We start from the raw sequence: 24874 nt of genomic DNA, 5'->3' as shown, positions 1-24874 counted from the left end.
ACAAAATGGGAACTTACTCCCAGATTTATGGTTTTAGACCTAATGACTAGAGAAAGTATAGGATTCTTATATTTTTACAACTTTATTGAAATATATTTCACATACCACAAAATTAGCCTGTTTAAAGTATGTAATTTGAATAGACTTCGGTATATTTACAGAGTTGTGTAAATGCCACCACTGTCTAATTCCAGAACATTTTTATCCCCCCAGAAGAAACCACATATCCATTAGATATGTGGTTAGAGTCACTCCCCATTCCCACTCCTCCAACTTTCTGTTTTGTGGATTGGTCATTTCTGGACATTTCACATAATGGAATCATATGTATGTGACCTTTTGTAGCTGGCTTCTTTTTCTTAGAGTAATGTTTCCAAGTTCCCTCAGTGTTGTAGCAGGCTTCTGTATCGTCTGCCTGCCTGCCTACCTTCTCTCCCTCCCTCCCTCTTTTCTTCCTTTTCTTCCTTGCTTTTTTTCTAAAAGGTCTCCATTTGGTGGATATACCACATTTTATTATCCATTCTTCACTTAACATCTAGGTCATTTCCACTTTGGGGCTACTATAAATAATGTTTCTGTAAACATTAAAGTGGCTGCCCCATTTCACTTCCCACCATCAATGAATGAGGATTCCAGTTTCTTTGCATCATCATGGAGTTCTTTTGAAAGATGGTCTCTGCTCTGACAGAACCATCTTAGGTGGGCCAGGTGGCTGCAGTGGTCCAACATTGTATATGTGCATATTCCAAAGCTTTGTCTTCCAAGTTTATGGCAATGTCTGAAAAGCTGCTTCTGAGTAAACACTTCTCTTTGGAGGAAATAATATTTATACTGGTTAATGTTCTTCACCAAAGGGGCACAGTTGACTATAATCTTTTTCTTTCAGCAATTACATGGATCCAAAACATTGGGGTTTTGTATTCTTTTAAAAGTCTGGGACAGGGAAAGAACTTGAGTTTGGACATCAAGTTCTGGACTATTTTTGACCCTGTAGAATCTGACAATTAAAATATATTCTCTGAGGGAGGAATACACACATGAAATTTTATACTTGGTGTGTTAATCTGCTCTTCTTTGCTGTGACCAAAATACCTGACAAGAACAACTTAGAGGAAGAAAAGTTTATTTGGGCTCATGGTCCCACAATCAACAGAGTCCACTGTTCTGGGCCCAAGGTAAGGTAGAACATCATGGGGGAAGAGTGTGGAGGAGGGAAGCTCCTGCATTCATGGCAGCCAGGAGGCAGAGAGAGAGAGAAGGTGGCAGGAAGAAGACACAGAGAAGATGACACCCCCAGGGACCCACCTCCTCCAGCCACACCTCACCTGCCTATAGTTCTGACCCAGTCAATCCATTCAAACTAGGATGGACTCAGAGGTTACAACCCTCATAATTTAGTAATTTTTCCTCCTAACATTCCTGTACTGACAAAGGACATTTGGGAGAATACCTCATATGCAGACCATAGCACTTGGTAACCCTCATGAAAACGACAAATCTGAAGGAGAAAAATACTTCTATGAACAGGTTAAAAGTAAGATATTAGCTTAATTAAGGTGTGAGTATCAGATCAGGATTAAATAAAGCAGTGATTGAGAACAGTTATTAAAGGCTGTACATAATTATATCTGTATCATATTTCTCTAATTATTGCTCTCATTCATTTAAATATAATTATTCTTTGTCCTTGCAATGAAGTATTTTTATTTTAAACAAATACAGTCAAGTACTATTGAGTATGCCTCGTGAGAGTTTTTTGCCATGTGCCATGATAAAGACATTGCTTTTTTATATCGCAGTGAAGACACATGGGAATCAATGAATAGCCACTAAAATGTTAGCTTAAAACCAACACTTTAGTGAAGGCAAATATCACAGAGACTATGTGGTACTCTCTTAGGACAGATGGTCAGTGACTTCTTCTACACATACTTCTGAACACAGCAGTATTCTTTGCATCATTAATTGCACTAGCCTCTTCCTTTTTTATTATGAAATGTTACTGTTATTTGTTGAAGACTGCTATGGTTTGAATGTCTCTTCCAAAACTCATGTTGAAATTTATTTGTCACTGGTAGTATGGTGGTGTGGGGGCTCTTTAAGAGGTGATTAGGCCATTATCTAAGATGTCAGTTAGCTCTCCAGAGAGTAAGCTCAACCTTCTGGGCTCCCCATCCTCCTGCTCTCTCACCAAAGTGATGCTTTTGTAATGTTTCCACCACATTATACAGCTGGGGCCTCACCATATACCAGCTCCATTTGAATTTTCCAGCCTCCAGAACTGTGAGAAATAAATCTCTCTTCTTTATATGTTAGTCTCATGTAAACTTAAAATAGTCTAAGACAAAGTCTGTAGCAATTTTTAGATCAGGAAGGGAACTAAGTTTATTAAGTAATTTCTGAGCACTGAGAAATAGGATTCATTATTATGTCTTTTTAAAATTTTGATTTTACATGTTTAAATGAAGAATTTTAGGGATATTAAACATTCCTCATAAAGTTAACCCATACCCTTTGTTAATGATGATGAACATCGTAACAAAAGGCACGTATTAATCAACTCTCAATGGAACTGAGAGAACAGGAGTAGTACAGAGATATGGCGCTTACCTCCTCCCAGACTAAGCAATTGAAAGCATACCCCATGTCAAAACAGAGCCCCCCATGTTGGTGGAATGCGCTAGATTATACTCAGTTGTCAATTGCTTCCCCTGGGTTCTGCATATCAGTAAAGAGATAGAAGCTCAGGGTCCAAGTGGAGTATAATGTGTAAATAGATAAGTAGGATGGATGGATGGATAGATAGATAGATATATAAATAGATAGATGGTAGTTTTAAAATGCCACTAATATGTTCATAGTCAGTTTTTCAAAATCTCTAAAGTTTTAAATTAAAATTACCAAGTCCAAATCTTTTGTCTCAGTGCTCATTAAAAACATGGTTTTAGAGAAACTAATCATTTGATTAAGATAGTAATTCCATTACCTTATTGCCAGCATTATGTGATGGTAGGACAGCAACATATTGTTAAATTGTATAATTGTAGATATCATTGCAAAATATCACAAACTAATTAGGTTTGGATATGCAGTGTAAAGCATGAAACATTTTATTACTTTCCCTTTCTGAATGACTTTCTCTTAAACATAAAGCAAAGCATTAAACAATGCTTATCAACTAAACCAATTACCAAATAAAGTTGATCAACTAAACCTAATTTTTCATTGCAATTGCCAAATATTACCATCTAGATAATCTGTAATTATAGGGTCAGTCATTTTTCACCAAATTTTGTGTTTCTGTTAGTTATAAATAATAAATACTTTATTACTAGAAAATATCCAGAAGGTATAAGAATACTAATAAAACTTCAAGGTTCTCCCACTGCAAAAATCTTCACCTCCTCACTATTAAGAGTTTTATATCTTTTCAGATTCTTTTGGATATATCACAGTTTACGCTTATAATTTCAACAAATATTGTTACTTGAATTTTACTGAGATTCAATATATGAAGTTCAACTTGCGTACCCTGAAAGTGATGTTCATATGACAATTCCATTTTTTTCCACTGGATATCTGTAAACTTTCCTATAACTAGAAGGAAGAACCACAAACAAAAATGAAATGTTGTAAAGCTTGGAAATGTATCCAGTACTACTGTGTATTTTTCAACATAGATGCATGGATTCTCTTGTACTGCTTGTGGTATTTTTCTCATTACCTTATCAAATTCTGTTCTATAGTTTTACAAAAGTGATTCTTCTCTCTTGTCCACATAAGAGTTAACTATGGGATACAGTGTAGTGAGATCTGAGTGCAGATTCCACCTTTGCCCATGCCTGACTTCCAAGAAAAGGCTTTCCACCAGAAGCCAGAAGTCAGAGAGCAGGAAATTAGTGAATAGCATTAATGACAGCCACAGAAATGTTAGCAAACACAAGCAGAGCATGATGTGTTTCTAGGGAAGGGAGAAAAGTCATCCTTTGTTACTTTCTTTGATCCCAAAGAGATCAAGAAAGATTTTCAAGGGAAAAAAACAAGTGTGGGGACACAAATGAGAGACTTGTGTTCAGGTTTAGAAACAGTCCCAAAAACATCAGTGAGAAAAGAAGATCAGCCTCCTGCGTTTAGGCCAGAAGAGGGTAGCAAACTGCTGCCCAAGTGACCTCACCCTCAGTCACCTCCATCCTTCAGTTGTGTCACACGAGTGGCCTCAAGGCCTCCTGGTCCCATCATTCTTCTCAGTTCCTGGTGTTGCTTCTGGTGTCTGCTCTTACCATCAGCCCAGTGGTGCAGCCTCTGGCCTTTTGCAGTTCCTGGTGCCTCCTTACCGAGGAAGATGGCTCAGCAATCCACCATGACTGTCTGACTTCACAAACTGCTGAAACAATCACAGCAACGTAGTCTGTCCCCTCTGAGCTGCTAAAGAGCACCCTGTTTTCTTGGTGTTTAAAAGTAATGGGCAAAGCTGAGTGCTGTAGCACACATCTGTAATTCCAGTGGCTTGGAGGCTGAGATAGGAGGATTATGAGTTCGAAGCCAGCCTCAGTAGCTGAGTGAGGCACTAAGCAACTCAGTGAAACCCTGTCCCTAAATAAAATATTTTAAAAGGGGGCTGGGGACATGACTCAGTGGTTAAGCCCCTCTGGGTTCAATTCCTGGTACCAAAAAAAAAAAAAAAAAAAAAGTAAGGGGAGGAATCCCAGATCCCTTATTATTTTAAAGGAAGACTGTCAGTTGAAAAAAGTTTAGATTTCATTTTGCTTAGTCCAGTTTTCCTTTAAACTTCTTAAACTTCAGCTTAATTGTGGAAGGGTTACCAAGCTATAAGAAGACACTTGGTTCCCTATCTATATATTTAGAATTTCTTTGCAAAGTGTTTCTTAGAAATATCACAAACTGATATTCAAATGGCAGGAGTGTGTAAAGAGGTGTGTGTGTGTGTGTGTGTGTGTGTGTGTGTGTGTGCGCGCGCGCGCGCGCGCGGGCGCTTGCGCTTATGTGCACTTCGAGAGAAGGGCAAATAAGGAAAGGAGTAATTAGGAAGTTTCAAAAAAGGGAAATGAGGAGCCATTTTGTTGCATTTGATTAAGTGGAAAAGTGTGGTCAGAAACTTACGTATGTTCTGATTCTAAAACCCTTATTCTCCTCTTAGGCTTAAGGGAAGGAAGGGCATAAAATTAAGTGGTATAAAATTAAAATTGTGTGACTCAGAGAACTGAAGCAAGTCCATGCAAATTGCCTGAACACCCAAGCCAGCGAGCAGATGGGGGTGGGGATGGGGAGGGGAGAAAGGGAGAGGAAGAGTTGGGTATGGTTGCTATGACAACTTCAGCCTGATTGAAATGATTGTGGATTCATGCCTGACTTTCTTTTTCCCTTCTGATCTGGTTTCTGAAGGTTTGCAGTTCTTGGGTTCTTGGTGCGACCAAGTCAGCTCACAGAGAGACGTCATGAAACTAGAGGTAGCCGTCTCCTAGTGGGGGCGCAGGTAGCTCATGCACCTGGATGGAATAGGGTCCAAAGGAAGACAAGGTTTAACCAGGGAGGTGAAAGTGAGCAAGAGCCATCAAAATGGCCAGGCTTCCAGGCCACGTCCTGGCATGCCACAGCTCCGAAAGGACAGAACCCACGCGAGACCACAGAAGCCAAATGAGTCTGAGAAGTCTTCTGAAGGTCAGAAAAAACACTAATGTTGATACAATTTGAAATGAAGCTTTGTCTATAGCAGGAATGGAAAGTAGTTCTCAAACTTATATTTCTGAGCTTCAGATTTCTCATCTTCAGGACAATAGAAACACCTGCTTTAAAAGCTGCTGTGAGGAGCTTGAGGCACAGTACATTCTCCCCAGCTACTCAGACTGCTGTGTCTGCCTCCTTTCAGAGAGAGAGAACAAGGATGGCCAAGTTCAGAAAAATTCCAAGTTCCTGGCTGATGTTGTTTCTACCTTAAAGGGGAAAATAAGAAGATCAGGGTCATTGACAAAGCTCTAAGAAACCCTCATGGTAATTTTTATTTTCATAACAATAAAATGTTAAAAGATAACATGCTCAATCAAGTGACTGTTAATGATATTTAATAGTATTAGCAAGAATGGGCAACATAGAATTAATTTCCATTTATCTTTTATCCTACATTAATACTGGTATATCACTGATAATGGTGTTAATTGAGAAGAAAAGGAAAGGAGAGTGAGGGATTATATTCAGGAAGAAAACTTTCTACTCTGCTCCTCACATTCTTGGGATCCTCTGAACAGGGCCCCACACTGCCCAGCCATCACCTATTGGCTCTTGTCTTCATCATATAGAATGTTCCAGGTTTCATTTTTCTTGAAGGAAACCTGCACCACAGATAGAGATGTTTGATTTGTTTTGGTTTAGCTTGTTTAGTTGTATTTTTATTATACAGGAAGAGTATAATAAGCCTTATTACGCCTTAACATAGGCATTCCTAGACTGTGCCCTTTGTTCAAAAATAATTTTCTCCAAGTACCTAATTTTCATGTAAGGTATATCCTTGGCCGTAGGATCTGAACTAAGGGCTAGAGGATGTAAATGGTGGTTGATGCCTCACCTTTCTGACATCAGAAATCCAGAGATTCTTGACCTAGTGTCCCTGGATCTACCAACGGAATGCAGATCTATAAACCAACTGAAATTGTATGGGGGAAGAAATCTGCATGTGGTTAAACATATTCAGTTTTCTGGAGAGTGTTTTCTTAATGTTCATCTAGTTATCAAGTTTGGCAGTGATTCCAAAAGGTGAAGAATTACCACAATCTAGGTGCCCTGTACTCTCTTTTACTGCGGTTGTGTTTATCATTATGTTGACCACTCAGGACTTGGTCAAAATAGGAAACAGGGGTGGCATTAAAGAGGTTTGTTTTGTTTTGTTTTGTTTTGTTTTGTTTTGTTTTGTTTCTGGTCAGGGTCTAAACTAAAACTGATTTTTCCTGTGCACAGTAATCTGACATTTCCCCTGCAACACCATTAAACAGTAATGAAGCAATGCACACAAATTTTTACATTTTACTGTAACATTTATCTTTAAAGTACAAATATATTGAATTCTAATTAATGACATTCAGGCTTAGGGATGAAGTATAGTGATATCTGCAAATTATTTTGAAATTCATCCTATTATTTAATAGGATGGATAGAAGGAAGATGGATTTGTTAAAAACAAATATTTCAAAATGTTAACTATAAAATCTATATATTGGGTACATGGGTGTTCATCGTGTGATCCTTTCATTTTTTTCCACGTCTGAAAAATTTAATAAAATCTAATAAAAATATACGATCATAACATTTCAAGTACATGCAACTATGTATGACACAGCCGATTAGTGGAAGGAAGTGGATAAAAGTTGGTTCCATAAAATAGATATTTATTGATTCAATTTGGAGGCAGTTCTTGAGTACATAGAAATAAAAGTACATATGTTTGAATTTCAGTTGCAAATAATTTACAGCCAAAAGAAATTTTTATAACATATGCACAGTGCTTAGCCAGATAGCTTTTCAAACGATGATCATGATTGTGTTTTTATCAGATTTGGTAGTGTTTGCAGATTTGGAGGTTCTTCTAACATAAAGTTGTTCTTGCAATTAATTGTTTCCTGAGCCTTTCTAAATATTTCCTTGCTTGATTACTCACACTGTTAATTAGAGAAATTCCCCTCTATCTGGATAGTGTGTCCTATCTTGTATGAATCATCCATCTATATTATACAGTTGGTTCTAACCGTACTCTCACAGAGAGCTAAAGGGAAAGTTGCTATGTTCTCCTTTATATTTTACCAGTTGCACATCAGTCCCTAAAAAAATCATCCTGCTAAAATTTCTTTTAATAAGGAAGTACTGAGAGAGACAAATTGAGCTTTATTTTGTTAATCCAATCACAAGTGTTTTATATCCTGTTTGGATTTAAAATACCCAATAATTGATTATGAGAATTATGCAAGCTCTGGCACTGAAACTTGGGATGTAATTAAAAAATGAAATATCTTTTCCATTTTAGCATTTCAGGCCTGGGCTCATTACGCATGACATCTCATACAGGGTAACTGAATTTAATAATTGCAGAAGAAATAAAACTAAAACAGCTATTGAAGCCACTTGGACTGATTTTTTTAAATCTATATACATTGCACAATATACAATTTATTTAATTATTGTGTTTAAATGGAGCTGTGGTGATTGTTTTCCCCCATGGTAACATGAAACAACTAAGTCCCTAGATTTTTTTTTTTTTAATTCCAAATGATACTGGGATTGCAAAGTCATAACTTTTGAAAAAGACTTAACTAAGAGACATGAGCTGTGTTAGGTTCTTAGGGTACTATTTTAATGCCAACAGACTGGAAAACAAACAGCACAACCCAGACAAGACGTGACTTTGTTCTTTAGCATCCATGTGAAGAGGAAATAAGATCTTTCTGGGATGTGCTTCCCTCTCACAGGTGGGTAAGAAAAAAAATCACATTCTCGACTTACTGCATTGTGTGTGGGATTCTGAGCTGGGGCAAGGCAAAGGGGCACCACATCACTTCTTAGAATAAAAGCTCAATTCACTTAGCTTGGTTGGTGCTTTTGTTTCAGTCTGCCACAAGTGGACAGTAAAAAAGCACGAAGCATCCCTTAATCCCACGAGCCTGGTGTGCGCTGGCTACTTTCCCTGTGTTCTCCAGCTCTGTTGCCAATGGAAGTGAGGAATTGACCCCAGGCCTGCAACCACTGTTCTTTGCTCTGCCACTAAACCACTGAGCTGTTGGCACTTTGATTGTTTTATACCAGGAGGAAACCAACTGTGTTGATGTGAATGTCTTATTCATCAGACATTACAGGCTTCACAGTTTTAATGAGCTGAAACTCCTAGTCCAAGACAGGCAGCCACAGTGAATCAAGACAAGTGATATAGTGACGACATTTGATAATTTAGTGCAGTTGCTCTTTAAAGGGTTTGATGGCATTTCAGAACTCTAAACACTGCAATTACAAAGTCTGTCTGAGGTTGTGTGTTAATCAAAAACAGCAAATCGTGTTTGACTTATAAAGGACGGCAGAGTAGTAAAGGTTGGAGTTATTCTTGAATAGTTTTTCCTTTTAACCATGTAGACAACTGTAAAGACATAAGGGAACAAACTACTCATCAAATACCTAAGGTATCTTTCTGGTGTATGAAAATGTTAACATTATCCCCAGGGGCTATGTTTTAAAATTACAGTCCTTGGAAAGAAGCTTGGTTTCTATGTCATCATTCATCCTGAACACTGAGTATTTATTTCCTCAAGGGTGGAATAAAACATTTCAGCATTGAATGTTTCAAAATCTGGTACTTTGTGAGCAATGGCAAGAGTCATTTGAAGAACCAGCTGCATTATCTGATTTGATGGGAGATACCCATAGCTTTCACAGAAATGTCCTGTGTGTGAAAAGCATGTGACTTTCCTTAGGTTGGAACCTGGGACTTCCCTGCTCACAGCTTCAGGAGCATCTTCACAGCATACAGAATAAGGAACAAACTCCTGTGCAGGGCTCCCTCAGGTCCTCCCCTCACCTGCCTTCAGCCTCCCTGCATCCATCTGCATCTGCATCCCAACACGCAGGCCTGTACCTGAAGCACTGCCCTTCACTGCCTCCCACTGCCCCTGCCTATGCAAGATGGCCTCTTCCCTCCTTCTCTAGATGTTAAGCTTTTATTGAGTCAAAGCCCAGTTCTTCCTCACTGTGTTGGAACCTCTAGGATAGCATTTACATTTTCCATTTTGACTTAGAGATAGTTGTCCTGGCCATCTTCTCTCTAAACTCTTGAGCTCTTTAAGGGCAGGCTGGGCAATGCTTAACTCTCAGCTCTTCAGAAAGCAGAAAAGTCCTGGTTGGTTGCGTTTGTCTGTGTCCTTTGGTATAAACACTCCCACAGTGACTGATGTGTTCACCAGCAGGCTTGCAAAATTTTCTGAAATATTTAACATTCAACTCTTAAACCAGTTCCAGCCAATTGCCGAACACTGCTGGGACCTCACTTTAAGAGTCCTGTTCTTGCTTTTATTTCTTGTGCTATGGGAGTCCTGTTGAGGAAGTCTGGTCCTAAGCTGACATGTTGAAGATCTGGACGTACTTTTTCTTCTATAATCTGCAGGGTCTCTGGTCTGATTCTGAGGTCCTTGATCCATTTTGAGTTTAGTTTCGTGCATGGTGAGAGATATGGGTTTAGTTTCATTCTGTTGCATATGGATTTCCAATTCTCCCAGCACCATTTGTTGAAGAGGCTATCTTTTCTCCATTGCCATAAAGAATGATAAAATTATGGCATTTGCAGGCAAATGGATGAAATTGGAGAATATCATGCTAAGTGAGATAAGCCAATCTCAAAAAACCAAAGGATGAATGATATCGCTAATAAGTGGATGATGACACATAATGGGGGGTGGGAGGGGTTAGTGTTAGGGTTAGAGTTAGGGTTAGGGAGGGGGGCAAGAATGGAGGAAGGAAGGACTGTATAGAGGGAAAAGAGGGGTGGGAGGGGTGGGGGAAGGGAAAAAATAACAATGCATCAAACAACATTACCCTATGTAAATTTATGATTACACAAATGGTATGCTTTTACGCCATATACAAACAGAGAAACAACATGTATCCCATTTGCTTACAATAAAAATAAATAAATAAATAAATAAAAGAGTCCTGTTCTTAGTCCTCATCCACCCCGAACACTGGACTTTGTTTAAAAATAGATGCTCAGTAAACGTTTCCTGAATTGATTTAGACAGGGCCTTGATGGTGTTACGCTCCTCTACCACTGCTCCTCCAGGCTCATTTCCTGCTGTGATCTGTACAACATCTGCATTTATGGCCACTTCAGAGGGTGGCCTTAGCCATCCCCAAGCTGCACGGCACAGGCCTGTGTGAATTGATGAATATGTCCTAAATGCATTCAGAGTTGGAGTGAGGAACAAGTTGGTGGTCTTGACTTCTACAGCCTAATCGTTAGAGTGGAATGCGAGTCACTGTGACTTCAATTAAAAAAAAACAAAACAAAAAAAAACAAAAAAAAAAACCACAGAAATGAAAGCCAAAAGAGGCAAGATTATGTCTCTCCCAAGGAGAGAAGTGAAAAATCCCAGTACAGAATGAGTTGAAAGGCGACAAGGCTGCAGGCCTAGTTCCCGTCTTCCTATCACTGAACCTGTTGCCCTTCTTAGGGTTTCACAACTGTGATACTTTCATGACTCACAGTTTGAGGTTGAAATGTCAGCATACTTTTCACTTTAGTTCATATAATAAAGTGCCAACCTTGTCGTCTCTGTGGAAGTCACCGCATAGTAATCCTGTTGTTCGTGATAGTTTCCAACTCATTCTGACCTTCCTCTGTTTTACAACCAAACACCCCCCCACCTCCCGCCACCTTTGGAAGTCCCTCGGTCTGGGTGAGCTGGGACTGTTTGTCACCTGAGTTCCTATAAAGGTCGTGGGTCCTATGTGAATGCTCTGGTTGTTACTGCAGTTGACTTCCTACCACTGATATTCCAGAAGATATCTAGTAGTTGACTTACATTTTTTTTTTCTGATTTATAAAGCTTGTTCTCTTTTAAAAGCTATTTTCCTATTTTTCAGGCACTTTTATTAGAATAAATGGGAGAGGGCTCTTGACAGGAGAAAATACCACATGAGCACAAAATATTAGTATTTATTTCTCATAATCATATACGTAGCATTCTGTAATTACAACTTTTAGAACTAATATCACAGAAATATAGCATCTAGTGGGGGGACAACTAATATCAAAATACTTTAAAACAACCACTTAATATTTGTATGGAGTACATGCCAGAGGACTTTACCTGTGATTAGATCAGCAACATTCAGTGATTTGTTCCTGATGGAGGAGTTGTTCATTAACACTGTTGTGAGGCAGCTAGTTGGTGGAGAGCTTACCTGACTGTCCAGCATCTGCATCCCTTAGCATGGACTTGCTGGATCAGCCTCACTGTCCGCAGACATTTCCTGGTTTGAAATAATGTGTCCAAGTCGTGTCCACAATGTGTCACTTTGTGACAACATGTCAGAATATGTTCCCATAAGAATAGATGTTCCTGCTATAATGTAATATCCACATTCCTGACTATGTTCCCTAAAATACTACAGTAAAAATTTTAGGGCTTGTAGGGAAAAACAACAGAACAAGGGGCAAACCATTCAGAATACATTCAACTTAATAATATAGGACTCATATATGTAGCAAAAACACTAATAAAAATACTAACAGTTTATGGGTGGAAGAAGCTTGATGTCAAGATTGAGGCTACTATATTAGGTGAAAGGGCAAGCTGCTCAAGGACCCAGGAGAATTGTACAATAAACAGTTAATTCCAAAGCACAGCCTGTAGCCAAACCAAGCATAAAGGAGGCATGTGGGGTAAATGGACAACATGTACCTACCACATGCCTCTGCAGCTTGCATGCAACTGTGTTTGTGCGTCTTACACATGGCTGCCGTTACTTGGCAACTCAAAGCTTTAACACTGCAAAGAAAGCTCTCATGAACCAAAATAACTTCTGGTTTCTGCTGACATCATTATAGCAATTATATGTAATCTAATTATGCTATAGAAAGGGCTGTTTTAGCTTTGCAAGTTTCAACTGAATAAGATGGTTCACAGAACAGGTTCAAAATTGTAGGTGATCATATATATTGAATTAAAAACCCTAAGCATGAAAACTTCTTATGCTTCAACATGTTGGACAATAACACCAGACAAATTTCAATTTGGAAAAAAGGAATTCACCCAAAAGGAGACACATCTCTTCTCAAATCTTTTAATTAAAGTCCAACATGAACTCTCATGTTTCTCTGACTGTTAACTTAGAAGTGGTTTTATAAGATGTGTGTGTTTGTATGTGTGTTAAGTTGTAAAAAAAAAATGCACACACTCCTGAGTTACATGACTTTGTACTTGGTATATTTAAATGTAATTTAGTAGGACTGTAATATATAAGGAGGGTTAAAGGGTGAGAATCCTATTTAATTAACTTATACCCTCTTGGGAGCCAGTCACTTGTAAAGGTATGCTAAGCAAATAAATCTTCAAATAATGTAAAATCCTTGAAAAGAATAAGCCACCTTTGGTGAAACCTTTTTCTATTAAGTCTGTCATTAAAACTATTTCAATGAGCTATTTCAAACTTCACAGTTTTTATACATAAATGTTTATATATATTTGTATATTTAATTTTTTTAAGATCACATCATTAAAGTGATTTCAGTGAGCTCTTTAAACCTCACAGTTTTGTACATATATAAATATATACATATAAATGTATTTTAATATATTTATATTTAATTTAAAAAAAACACTTGTATATATGATTTTTTTCAAGAAAGATTAAATGTGCCTTGTTGGTTCTAAGAAGGCCCAGATCAGGAATTTCCTCACACCCTTTTGGCATTCACTAAGGCTGATAGTCCCAGGACTGCTTTCCTTTTGTGTGTATGTGTCTGAAATATGACTTGTGTTTCACATTTGCATAAATCTGATATAATCAATAGACTCACCATTAAAATAGAGCATTCTTTTAAATGCAGGCTAATTACATATCATATAATGCCTGGTCTTTAATGAGGATTTCAATAAATGTTTGTTGATAATGATGATTATTAAAATGATATGTTAAGACCATCTCCTCATGTGAGGAATGCTTTGTTTTGAAATGTTAGACTTACGGCTTTGCCTGAAAATTTTTAATTAAAATCACCACTTTGGCATAAAGCTTAAAATGTGCAGAGTTACTGCAATTAGCTCATTGTGCATCCATATGGATGTTACCAAACAGCTTTCAACTTAAAGGATTTGGGCCATTTTGAATGATGGACCTTCTGTTAAGCCTAAAACAAAGCCTGTCTGTCTCTGTGTTCATTTTAATTAATATTATCTTGCTGGTCTCAAAGATGTGCTCTCTTCTGGAGGGAAGGAGCATGATTACATAAATCAGAAATAACTTACAGAAGTGGGTCTCACTAATTTTCTACTTCCTTCTGTTTCATGCCACTTCCTTCCATCCCCCCCAAGGAGCCTCAGTAGTTTCAGAGAAACTGGAAAACAGTGATTCAGATGTTCTAAAAGTAAACCTATACTTCTAGCCAATTCCTAACAATCTCACTCAAAAAATTATTAAGTTAAGCAGTCCTCATATTTTCTGAATTCAGTATGAAGTCTAAATTTGAGCCCAACATTGATATAAAATTTACAGTATGAAAGTTGATTATGAGTTATTAATATTTGCTCTTTGCTAGGCACTTAGGGTTTAACAACTTCCTTGCAAACTTTCTTTTTCTACAGTAGCAAACTGAACTTGAAGATGAATGACATGCAAAGATTTGTTTTGTTTATCTTTTTTGGTATTTTAAGCAGAACAGCTCAGTGTCAGAGCCTTATAGGTATGTTTTTTTCTGAACACTTCACATGTGAAACCTTGCTGATATGATACTTGGGAGAGAAGAGCTTTCTGGACTTTCTGCTCTCTTCAAAATCAGATTAAGTTCTACACAGTTATATTTTGCTATTTTCAAATATCTGCCCTACACCCACTCTCCACATACCCTCAGAAAGACACTGACCCGCTGCCTGCTGGACACTGTCTGTCTGGTGCCCACATAAATCTAATTTTGAATGCTGGGTTTAAAAGCAAACCACTAAAATGAGTTTTAAAAATTCTTCATTGAATGCTTAAGAATAGAGTAAATGTGAAGGATTACCAAGCAAAATTTTAATTTCCCAGAACACATGGGTAAACTAATTCATCCAACATGTGAGTGGAAAGGCATAAAATCAGTATGTCATCTACAGAACACCAGCCCGGCAAGTCCGTGGCAAGTTCTGATTTTTCTTTTATTCCAGCACTATGGAAATTCATTCCCCATATCCTCTAGATCTGGCACAAAGCCATCCTAATTTTTCCAATTATTTGAATTATTTATTTTTACTTCCTTTTTCAAAGCATGTAATTACATACCTGTCCTTAAATGCCTCCTTTGTACCAGAATTTTGGATTCTACATTTGAGAAGGAGGGAGGAATTAGTTTTACTGTAGGACAGAAAGAGATAGAGCCAAACTCGGTCAAGTGATGTTCACTTATTTCTAGAAGAGAACCTAATAGTTTTATAATTCTAAACTGCATGTGCTGCTGTGAGGTAGCTTCCTCTCTCTCAAATTGTGTTTCTTCCTTCTTTACAAAGAAGTCTCTGCAATAGAAAGGAGCAGATTACCCTACAGTTTCACATACATCCTGAAGAATATCCTGTTCACAATTTAAGCAAGGAAGGGAAACCCTACAGTTGCTTTAATTTGGAATCAAAATAATCACTTCTCTCCAGTGAGGCTTAGAGCGGGGGAAATGTACCAGAGTTTTCCTGTAGAAAAAAGAATACTTTGAGGAGGGGCGGTGAGCAGGAAAAATAAATAAATAAAACAAACACAATCCCTTGGTGAGGGTAAACAGGCCAGCGCAAAGCACAGCCATCAAATCATGCCGGAGCACCCCGAGCTGGGTCCTTGGCTGTGATGTCTCTCTGGTGCATTAACTCTGTGTGTGTGTGTGTGTGTGTGTGTGTGTGTGTGTGTGTGTGTGCGTGTGTGTGTGTTCACGCACGCGTGTGCGTGTGTACACACAAAGACTTATCAGGGCACACAGAGGGAATTAGAAAGAGCCTGGTCCATTTTTAATTTGGGTCTGTTTGCTTGCATTTAGCACTTAAGGGCTTCTACATTCAGTTTGCTCAAAAGAGTGATGAAGCACTCCTTGCTTGTGCCTCAAATCAGAAATGCATGAAGTGCAGCTGCAGAGATAATACATTTTCCCCAAAGGCTTTGGCTGAGCAAATTAGGTGTCAATGGGGTGCCTGCGCAGGCAGTACTCTCTCTAATTAGTCTCTTGAGCCTAGTTGGTGGCGGGTATGAGATGATCTAATCAATTGGTCTGTGTCTGATGGTTCGTGTAAAAATCCTACCAGGCAGACTGTCTCCCACAGGTCACCCACCTGCACAGCGGGACTGCTCATTTTCATTTTTCATCTCCTCCATCACATGATGCTGACAGTTGGTTTTAAGAAAATTGAATCCAAAAAATATCTAGTTCATAGGGCACATGGGTCAGAACAAAGTTGCATTATGGGTACCAGCAATCCAATTAATTAATATTTATAGCTGAGAAACTCTATGTAGATATTTCTGAATAAGGATTTTATCAATCGAATCCAATTTCTTGTTTAAAACATTCATTTCTAGAGAAAGAACATTGTAAAAGCTGAAAGCAAGATAAAAATGGCATTCATTAATCTTATGATCATATACCTCTGCGTGTATGTGCACATAGTTAAGCTTATAATTCATAGTTGCTCTTCGTTTGTATTGTGCAGGCAATATATTTTAATTATCAATCAAACATAAGGGAAAGATTTACACTGATGTATTTTACTTCCCTGTGATAGTAGTATAACTTCTTTCCTTTCCCCTAATTCCCTACCCATCAAATGCATGATTACATTTAGATTTTTAAAATACTTTTTCTAGCAATAAACTGATCCACCTCATATGTGCTCATCAAAAATTGAAGCTGATGCCACCCAAGAAGGGATGAAGGACATCCCATGCTCTGGTGAACAGTATCAGGCAGTGCAGGTGGCACAAAGTGGTCTATTCAGTCATCTCACAGAGAGAGCAGTCTTCTGTGGTTGGCACCTCCCTTATTTTCTTATAATTGGTTTCTTCCATTAATGTCAGAACCCAAACCTATGTAATGGACTTACCATAATCACAGCATTCACCATTTGTTATCCAATTACTGTTATTATCTATTATCCTGTATTATCCAACTCTGCTTATGCCCTAAGTTAGCCATTAGTTAACCTTGCGATTATACTCAAAGAATCGGGATGAAGGCAAGGGCAAATACCATCCATAGCCAAAAAAAATGTCTTAAATGAATCCAACAGATAATAAGATGGCATTGACTATGGTGACAGTGTAGTTTACTGTTACATGAAATCACACATATTGGAAATCTAATTGTTCCTTTCAAATAGAACATCAGAGTAAAAAGCAACAGCAACAAAGAATTTTGGCCTACAGGAAAGTGTTAATCATACCCATCATTCTGCAGTAATGGTGTGTGGTCTGTAGGTAACCTACTCTTTACCCAGCACAGTCACTGGGCACTGTTGCTGAAATAAAAAGCTGCTTTGTATGAGCAATTTCAGCAAAATGCAGGAGTAGCAGCACAGTACTTGCCCTCCATAAATAACCACGCCTCAGAACATCTTCCACTTCCATGTTTTCAGATTCTACCTTTTCCCTTCCTGTTCATTCAACAACTATCTACTGAGCACTTAAGCCACTCCTGAGCTGTGATCTGGAGATACATAGGCCAACAAAACCAGTAAGAGTCTAAACTTAAGAACGTATAGATTGCCACCTGCCCTTTTACTGCTTCCTGAGTGGAAATGTCTGGGAGGGACTAAACCAAGTCTCTGGTTCAAGAGGTCAGTTGGGCACCGGTTGTCCATCTCTGTTGATTAAAGTGTTAGAGGGAGAAGAGCCAAGCAAAGACTGTCATTTGGGTGTAGTCGTAGGAACTCCATGCCTAGAAAGTAGATGTCAGGAAAAATAAGAGCTCCTCTGGCTGGAGTAGACAGCCTTCTGCTTAAGTTACGTGGAAGGAAAAGGACACTTTTGTCATCTTCTGAATAAAAAAATGTTAAAGTTGGTAGTGGGGTTGGGACTGGATAAAGTGTCTGTTGACCTGTGAACCTGAAATTCTGTGGAGCCAAGTGCTCTCTTTGATGTCATAGTCCTCAAAAACGGTAGGGCCTAAATCAGAATGTGTGCTAATATGAGAGCAGCAGGTATAGGAAGGGTGAATTTCTCCATTTCCCTGGAGGAGTAAGAGTGAGATGGAGTCTAGGAAGGTTTTTCCATGAAATTATTTTCTAGAGTGCTGAATTCTTTAAGACTTGATAGCCAGGCACGGTGGCACACACCTGTAATCCCAGCAATTCAGGAGGCTGAGACAGAAGGATCACAAGTTTGAGGCCAACCTCAGCAACTTAAAGAGACCCTAAGCAAGTTAGTGAGACCCTGTCTCAAAATAAGAAATAAAAAGAGGTAGGAATGTGACTCAGTGGTTAAGCTTCCCTTGGTTCAGTTCGTGGTACTCCCCTCAAAATTTTTTAAATAAAATTAAAAAAAAAAAAGAAAAAGAAACTAAGAAAGAAATAAGAGACTTGAAAAAAGCATGTCTGGGCAACCAGCATTGTTGACGGATATCCAAGTGAGCCACATAAAGAACTGTCCACAAAACACCTAGTATTTGAGATAACAACTGAGGAGTTAGGACTTAATGATAACAAAGGGCTTGTGTGTGGTTTCCATTCACACCCAGGCCTGTCCCGGAAACCTAAGAGAAAGGTTTTTGTTTACATTTGATACAGTGACCACACATATAGAACTCTCAAGAATAGAAGGTTATCCCTACCTCATACCTCACATGCAAAATTAACTCAAAATGAACCAAAGATCCAAATGTAAGGGCTATCATAGAAGGAAATATGGGAGTAAATCTTCACAACCTTGAATTTCACAATGAATTTTTAGATATGGCACCAAAAGTACAAGCAACAAAGGAAAAAAATGTATAAAATGGACTTTGAAATTAAAAACTTCTGTGCATCAAAGGACAAGATCAACAGAGAGAAAAGGCAGGTCATGGAACAGGAGAAAATATTTGCAAATCATAAACCTGATAAGGGATTAATATCCAAAATGCATAAAGAACACCTACAACTCAACAAATAGACAAAAAACCTGATTTTAAAAAGAGCAAAGACTTGAATAGTTATTTCTCCAAAGCAGAAACTCACTTATATGGCAAATTTTTAAAAAAGCACATACATAAAAGATATTCACCATCAATATCAGTAATCATTAGGAAAAGGTAAGTCAATGCAAATGAAATGCAAACCAGTTTACCAACACTGGAATGGCTATAATTTAAAAAACAAAACAAAGCAGAAAACAACAACAAGTGTTGACAAAGGTGTAGAAAAATTGGAACCCTTCTGCATTGATGATAGGAATGTAAAGTAATACAGCCAATATGGAAAACAGTTTGACACTTTCTTAAAAAGTTAAAATAGAATTGCCATGTGACCCAGAAATTCCACTCCTAGGTATATACCCAAAAGAATTGGAAACAGGCATTGGAACAGACACTTGTACATGAATGCTCATAGCATCCATAGCCAAAAAGTGATACAATCCAATATACATTAACAGATGAATGAATAAACAAAACGTGGTCTATCAACACAACGTTATTCAGCTGTATAAAATAATGCAGTACTAATACATACTATAATATGAATGAACTTCAAAAACATTATGCTGAGTGAAAGCAACCAGGTCATATATTGTATGATTCCATTATATAAAATATCCAGAATAGGTAAATCCATAAAGACAGAAAGATGATTAGTGGTTTCCAGGAGATGGAGTACCAGAAGAATGGGTAATGACTGCTTAAATAGTAAGGATCTCCTTTGGGAGTGATGAAAATGTTTTGGAACTAGATAAGAATGATGAATGTATAACATTGAGAATGTAGAAAATGTCGCTAAATTATAAACTTCGAGACAGTTAATTTTATATTGTATGAATTTCATCCCAGTAAAAAAAGGAAGGTGTACCTTCTGAAAAATCATCATGGTAAGTGGAAGAGATGAGGGAGGGTGGGGGCATGTTGTTTTGATGGTTCTTGAATATCCCAGTGACACTTTGGGCTTTCTTGATCAAGATATTGCTTGGTCACTGCCATGCAGTACCTTGCTGGTACAGCCACTGGGGGAACAGCAGGGCACCTGCACTGTGAAGTCTCCAAAAAAGGCCAAAACCTATGGGATTAGACTCTATCCCAGGTTTCCTCTGTATCAGGGAGGGTGACAGTACGGCCACATAGATGGAGTCTTCTGGCAGGGCTGGCCAGGCCTCAGTGACCAAGAACTAGCTTTTAAACCTGGTTCTCAGATGAAGTGGGGCTGATGGATCAACTCTTAAGGCTGTGTGACTTGAACCCAGGATTCCCATCCTTGCCTGGCCAGATGATCTTTTCTCATCCTAGAGAGTCAACAAAGATGCATAAGGGCTAAAAAGAAGGGTAGAGAGCAACTCAGAGAACAATCCTTCTTGCTTCTTGAACCACTCACCTGCAAGTAGTTACCAAGTTTTAGGCAGACATCTTGAGAAAGGTATCATCCTGTGCAGGATGTTGGGGCTGCCAGCTCAGGTCACACCGGTCACTTTTCATTCTGCTGAGACTGGAGTAACTGATAAATAGGCAGCCAAGGAATTCTGTCCAGCTGATTTGTTTTAAAAGCACGCATGTGATTCATTTTTCTATTTCATGTTCATAAAAGTGAACATAATGTTATGTCCTTTTAATGGTGTATATGATGCTACAGGCCCTTAATTAAGGCCAGTGGTACTACTAATGATTTAGGGAAGGGAAATTTGTTGAATTTCTTTTTCTTAAGCAATCCAAAGGAAGTTAGACCATTTGAATTCATGGAGTTAAACTATTTTAAGGGAAGAAAATGCAGTCAGAACATTTTTTCATCATATTAGAAGAATTGCTTTGGTTAAGGAAACTATTCTACCTCAAATATATGTGCTTGTGGTGGCTGTGGAGAACACTGGTGAGCTCACTTTGGCCTGACCAATTTTGATGTCTTGTGTTATTTAGGAAAAATGAATGAAGTAAGTTTTTTTTTTATATATGTATAAAACAATTTTCTCTTTTCCTCCTCCCAGGATTAAGTTGTCATCTTTCTGGGAAGAAAAAAAACACATTAATGAAGTGGCCAATAATGTGAAGGGAATCATGGATCAGTTTCCTTTCACTCCCTGCGGTGGATTTCACTTACAAGAAAATTGAAGCTGGCAAGACCCTGTTTTCTCTGCAATTTATTTAAAACCTTGCACGCATTTGGATACCTTGTGATTTCCAAGAACTATGTGAAGATTAAGCTTTGCTTACTGATACATGGCATGTATTCTTTTCAGTCTTTTGTGTTTGATTTTGTTTGATTTCCCTCTGCAGCACAGCGTCTCTGTAAAGGTTTTTATGCTTTCACCAGCCATGTCTTAAATACATTAAGACAACACATTTGGTGTTCACACTTTTCAGTAATGTCTGTACTTGAAAGCCACACAGTGGCATAAAACAATGTGTGTTTTCTTTGAGAGCAGTACACATTTTGCAACCACTAGGAAGGACATTTTTCGCTAAAGCAAAGCTCTGTTCACTGACTGACTAGACAGCATGGGCCCAGACTGTGGGACCCCACCTGTCGCTCACCTTTTGAGGATATTTGCAAATGTGTGGTTTTTTTTTGTTTTTTTTTTTTTCTTGGAAATAACTGTGCATTTGTATAGGATACCCGATCTGCTTAGCATTTTCAAGCCACCATAGCATGACTGTTTTCTGAGCAGGTTGGAGGTGAGAAGAAGCAAGCACCAAGCATAAAGAAGAAAGACAGGGATAAATTGCTTGTTTTTCAACCTCTGGAAGTCGAGGTAACTTTTTACATGTGTTCTGGGTCTTGTCAACATCTCATTTTTTTTTTCCTATCCATTCTGTTATACTTCGTATCTTCTAGATGGAGAAAATAATGAAGAACAGAATGTTTAAAACTTGGATGCAAAAGGGTGTATTTCTGAATGGGCCCTGAAACCAGTCTTGGTTGATGAAAGCTTGCAAAGCAAATTACAGAATTAGTCAGAGCCAAAAGTTTGCTCAGTTACAGCAAAGCACCTTTGAATTACATTTTTAAAAAAACATTCCAAGCTGATTGAAAGGCATCATTGGGTACCTGACTTTAAACAGGCTCCTGGAATAATTGTTTAAATGCAGGTTTTAGAAACCATGCAGGATTCTTGCTTTAAAGGTGAAAATGGGAAAAAAGAAAGGCTCGACTTCCCTTATTTAAGGTGTTGAGGACCTTAGAGGATGAAGGCGAGTCTGGGGGCCTGGGAGAAAAGTGCTCAGGATGCAGTGTGCTCTGATCTGGAGGGGATCTCCTGGTGCAGGCCAGCTCCAGTAGGGTGGGCCTCCCTGCTGAATCCCAGTAATACTGAGGCCACAAGGCAGTTAAACTTCATCTAAAGCATGAACTTAGCTCCTCTAAGCCAATCCCCATGAAAATACCTCCACATACATTGTTTTACATTTTCCTATTAGAAGGAAGGAGAGACTGCAAGCTTGAAATGTGTCACAATTTTTTAGAATCAAGACTAGAAATTAGGATCCAGATTGACAAGGGCTTCCTGAGAGTTGGGTAAGTGAAAAGCATGTCTACAGTCAAACCCGAGATCCTTAGGGAAGTGGACCCAGCATTCCTAAACCCTAACATGGTATTGTCTCTGGAGTGAGGTGCAAGTGGGTATTTCAAGGTCATAGTTCATTCTATCCAAATGTAGCCTTCCTCAGAAACTGACAAATGCCAAGCAAGAAATTATTTATGGGTTGGTTTGAAAGAGAGCAAAAAAAAAGACACCCAGAGCTAGAATGTTTTCTGTTTGCTACATAGAAATATTTTTCATTTTTCTTTCATTCATTTCAACTCACTACAAGTCTTTAGAAGTATTTCAATTTAAAGTATACTTAAAATTAAGATTTCTTAAAGGAAATATGGGGAGAAAACCTGACATTTAATGAAAAGCAGCCTCCTCTGTGATTTGTTTTAAGTCATTCATTTGGGGTAGAGGCATAATTTTTGTATTTTACTAAGTTTACATTAAGAGTTTGATGATTAAATCTTAGTATTTAATAAGGTTTCTAACTTGAAATTTTGAAAATATTCACTGTTGGAAGGCTTCAGTTAGGAATGTTAGGGTAATTAGAGATCTGTGCTCTTGTCATAGACAACTTCTCTTGGGAAGTAAAACAATACAACTCAGTGTGTGTGTAGGGGAATCTATCTTATTACAGAGACATGCTCAGAAGTTAGAAGGTTTCAAGTTCCCCATCCTTGCCACTGACACGGGAAATCCAAAGTTCTGTTTGTCTCTCTCTCTCTTTCCTTTCCTATTTGCAGACACATTCTCCCTCCCTGCATTTCTCTCCTGCCTTCTCTGAGGGTGGTCATGAAAATTAATACAGGCTGTTCATTAACAGATTTCTTATACTGTTGAGAAAGCACTGGAATGTTTTGTGAGATTATTTTTATATGAAGGAATAGCTTGAATTTGAAGAGCCGGTAAGAATAGTTATGAATACCTTAGCATGGTCATGGTATCGCCGTGACATCACTGCACACACAGTATTCTGAAAGGAGGTTGGGGTCTTAATTTCCATTTTCTTAAAGATACAGTTTGAATGATACAAAACACATAGGACATGAAAAACCTTTTTGAGTACTCAGCAAAAAATCAAAATAGAGGGTCCAAGGCAGAGTGGCTGTCCATCCACAATGCAAGGATGAGAAGCTAATTCTACCTCCCGAGAATGATTAGAAAAGTTTCCAGGGGAGCCTCCAGGCTTGCAAAAAAAGGCAAAGCCTCTTAGTATCCTTTCCTCTGTGTGTATATGACAGCCAGTGTAATCAGTGTACCCTAGGTATGCATCTATATAAGATACTCATCTGTGAATATTACTGGGTTTGTAATCTTTGTTATATAAGAGGATGTTTAGGCTGTACATACTGGGGCAGATTATTGCCTGCCCCCTATACATAGGAATATGCCGCATAATTGCGCATAACTTCCATCTCCTTTACTGGCTTGTAGGCAGAAGAAACTATGTATGTTACTTATGTTACTGCCTTGCAATTTTCTCATACACCAAAAGAAAATTTAAGAATCTCAAATAACATAAGCAATTTCCTATTCTCATTCCCCTTCCCACAGCAGCATATTTCAGAGGGATATACAAAATCTAAATTCTCTGTTTGGGAGTGGACTTTAAAATTTTTGGTTTTACCTTTTTTTTTGTTTTTCCCTTTTGTATGATGCACTGAGATGTGTATTTTCTAATGAAGTTGGTACCTAAGAAATGTGCTAGCATCATTCAGAAAACTATTATACTTCAAAATGACACATAGTAAGGAGAATGGAATAATACATGTTGCATATTTGTTACCAATTGTAATTTGTCTGTATTATGAAGGATGTAATGGTTTGTCAGCTGTCACTGTTGTTTTCCTTGTAACATGATATGGAATAAAGTATAGCAAAATCTCCATACTTCTTGGTACATCTTCTTCTTGAGTACCCAATAAGACATAGACAGTATCAAAGAAACATTGTCTTAAAACTCTTGGACACAACCAATCTCAAAGAATGAAATAAAAGTCCAAGCACACAATATGTGGGAAAAGATGAGTTACCAGAATGTTCCAGGAATCCTGAAAATCCTCCCCTTTCCTTGATTTGCTATGCCAAATTTAGGTAGAAGTCTAGGGGCAGTGCAGAACAAATCTGTGAGCTGCAGGATTTCCCCTGGCCCCTTGCTGATGTTTGCCATATGTTCTACCCATCTCCGATGCATCTGGAGCCTATCTGGTTTTGTTTAATGACAAATCCTATTTATCTTTTATTGGCTTGTCTCTATTTTTTTGCACATATCCTAAGATAAGGTGAGTAGGTTACCCTCCACTGAATACAAATCAAAACTTCAGCAAGAAGATACTCAGCCAGAAGCATCACTGTTCTCTTTCTGAACTGAGCATACTTCCCTGAACACCCCCTTGGGGTGTCTGCACCTGAGTGTGCAGGGCAATGTTGGGAGCCCACATGTGGATTGACAGGGACAAATCAG

The 24874-nt window shown here is 38.3% G+C and overlaps 1 protein-coding gene across 7 annotated transcripts in view; it reads left to right on the top strand.

Annotated features, from left to right (window-relative positions):
- The window catches only part of CDK14 (cyclin dependent kinase 14), a 603169-nt gene extending 578869 nt beyond the window's left edge, over positions 1–24300 (top strand). For all 7 annotated transcript variants that reach the window (XM_079152093.1, XM_079152094.1, XM_079152096.1 and 4 more), the window contains one exon: positions 20869–24300. The gene's annotated coding sequence lies outside the window, so the exon portion shown is untranslated. The remainder of the gene's footprint in view (positions 1–20868) is intronic.
- The last annotated feature ends 574 nt before the right edge of the window (positions 24301–24874 follow it).

Source organism: Sciurus vulgaris, assembly GCF_902686455.1.
Source record: "Sciurus vulgaris genome assembly, chromosome: 8".
Classification (NCBI taxonomy): domain Eukaryota; kingdom Metazoa; phylum Chordata; class Mammalia; order Rodentia; family Sciuridae; genus Sciurus; species Sciurus vulgaris.
Note: the sequence above shows the minus strand (reverse complement) of the source record. Positions and strands in the feature narration are given on the sequence as shown.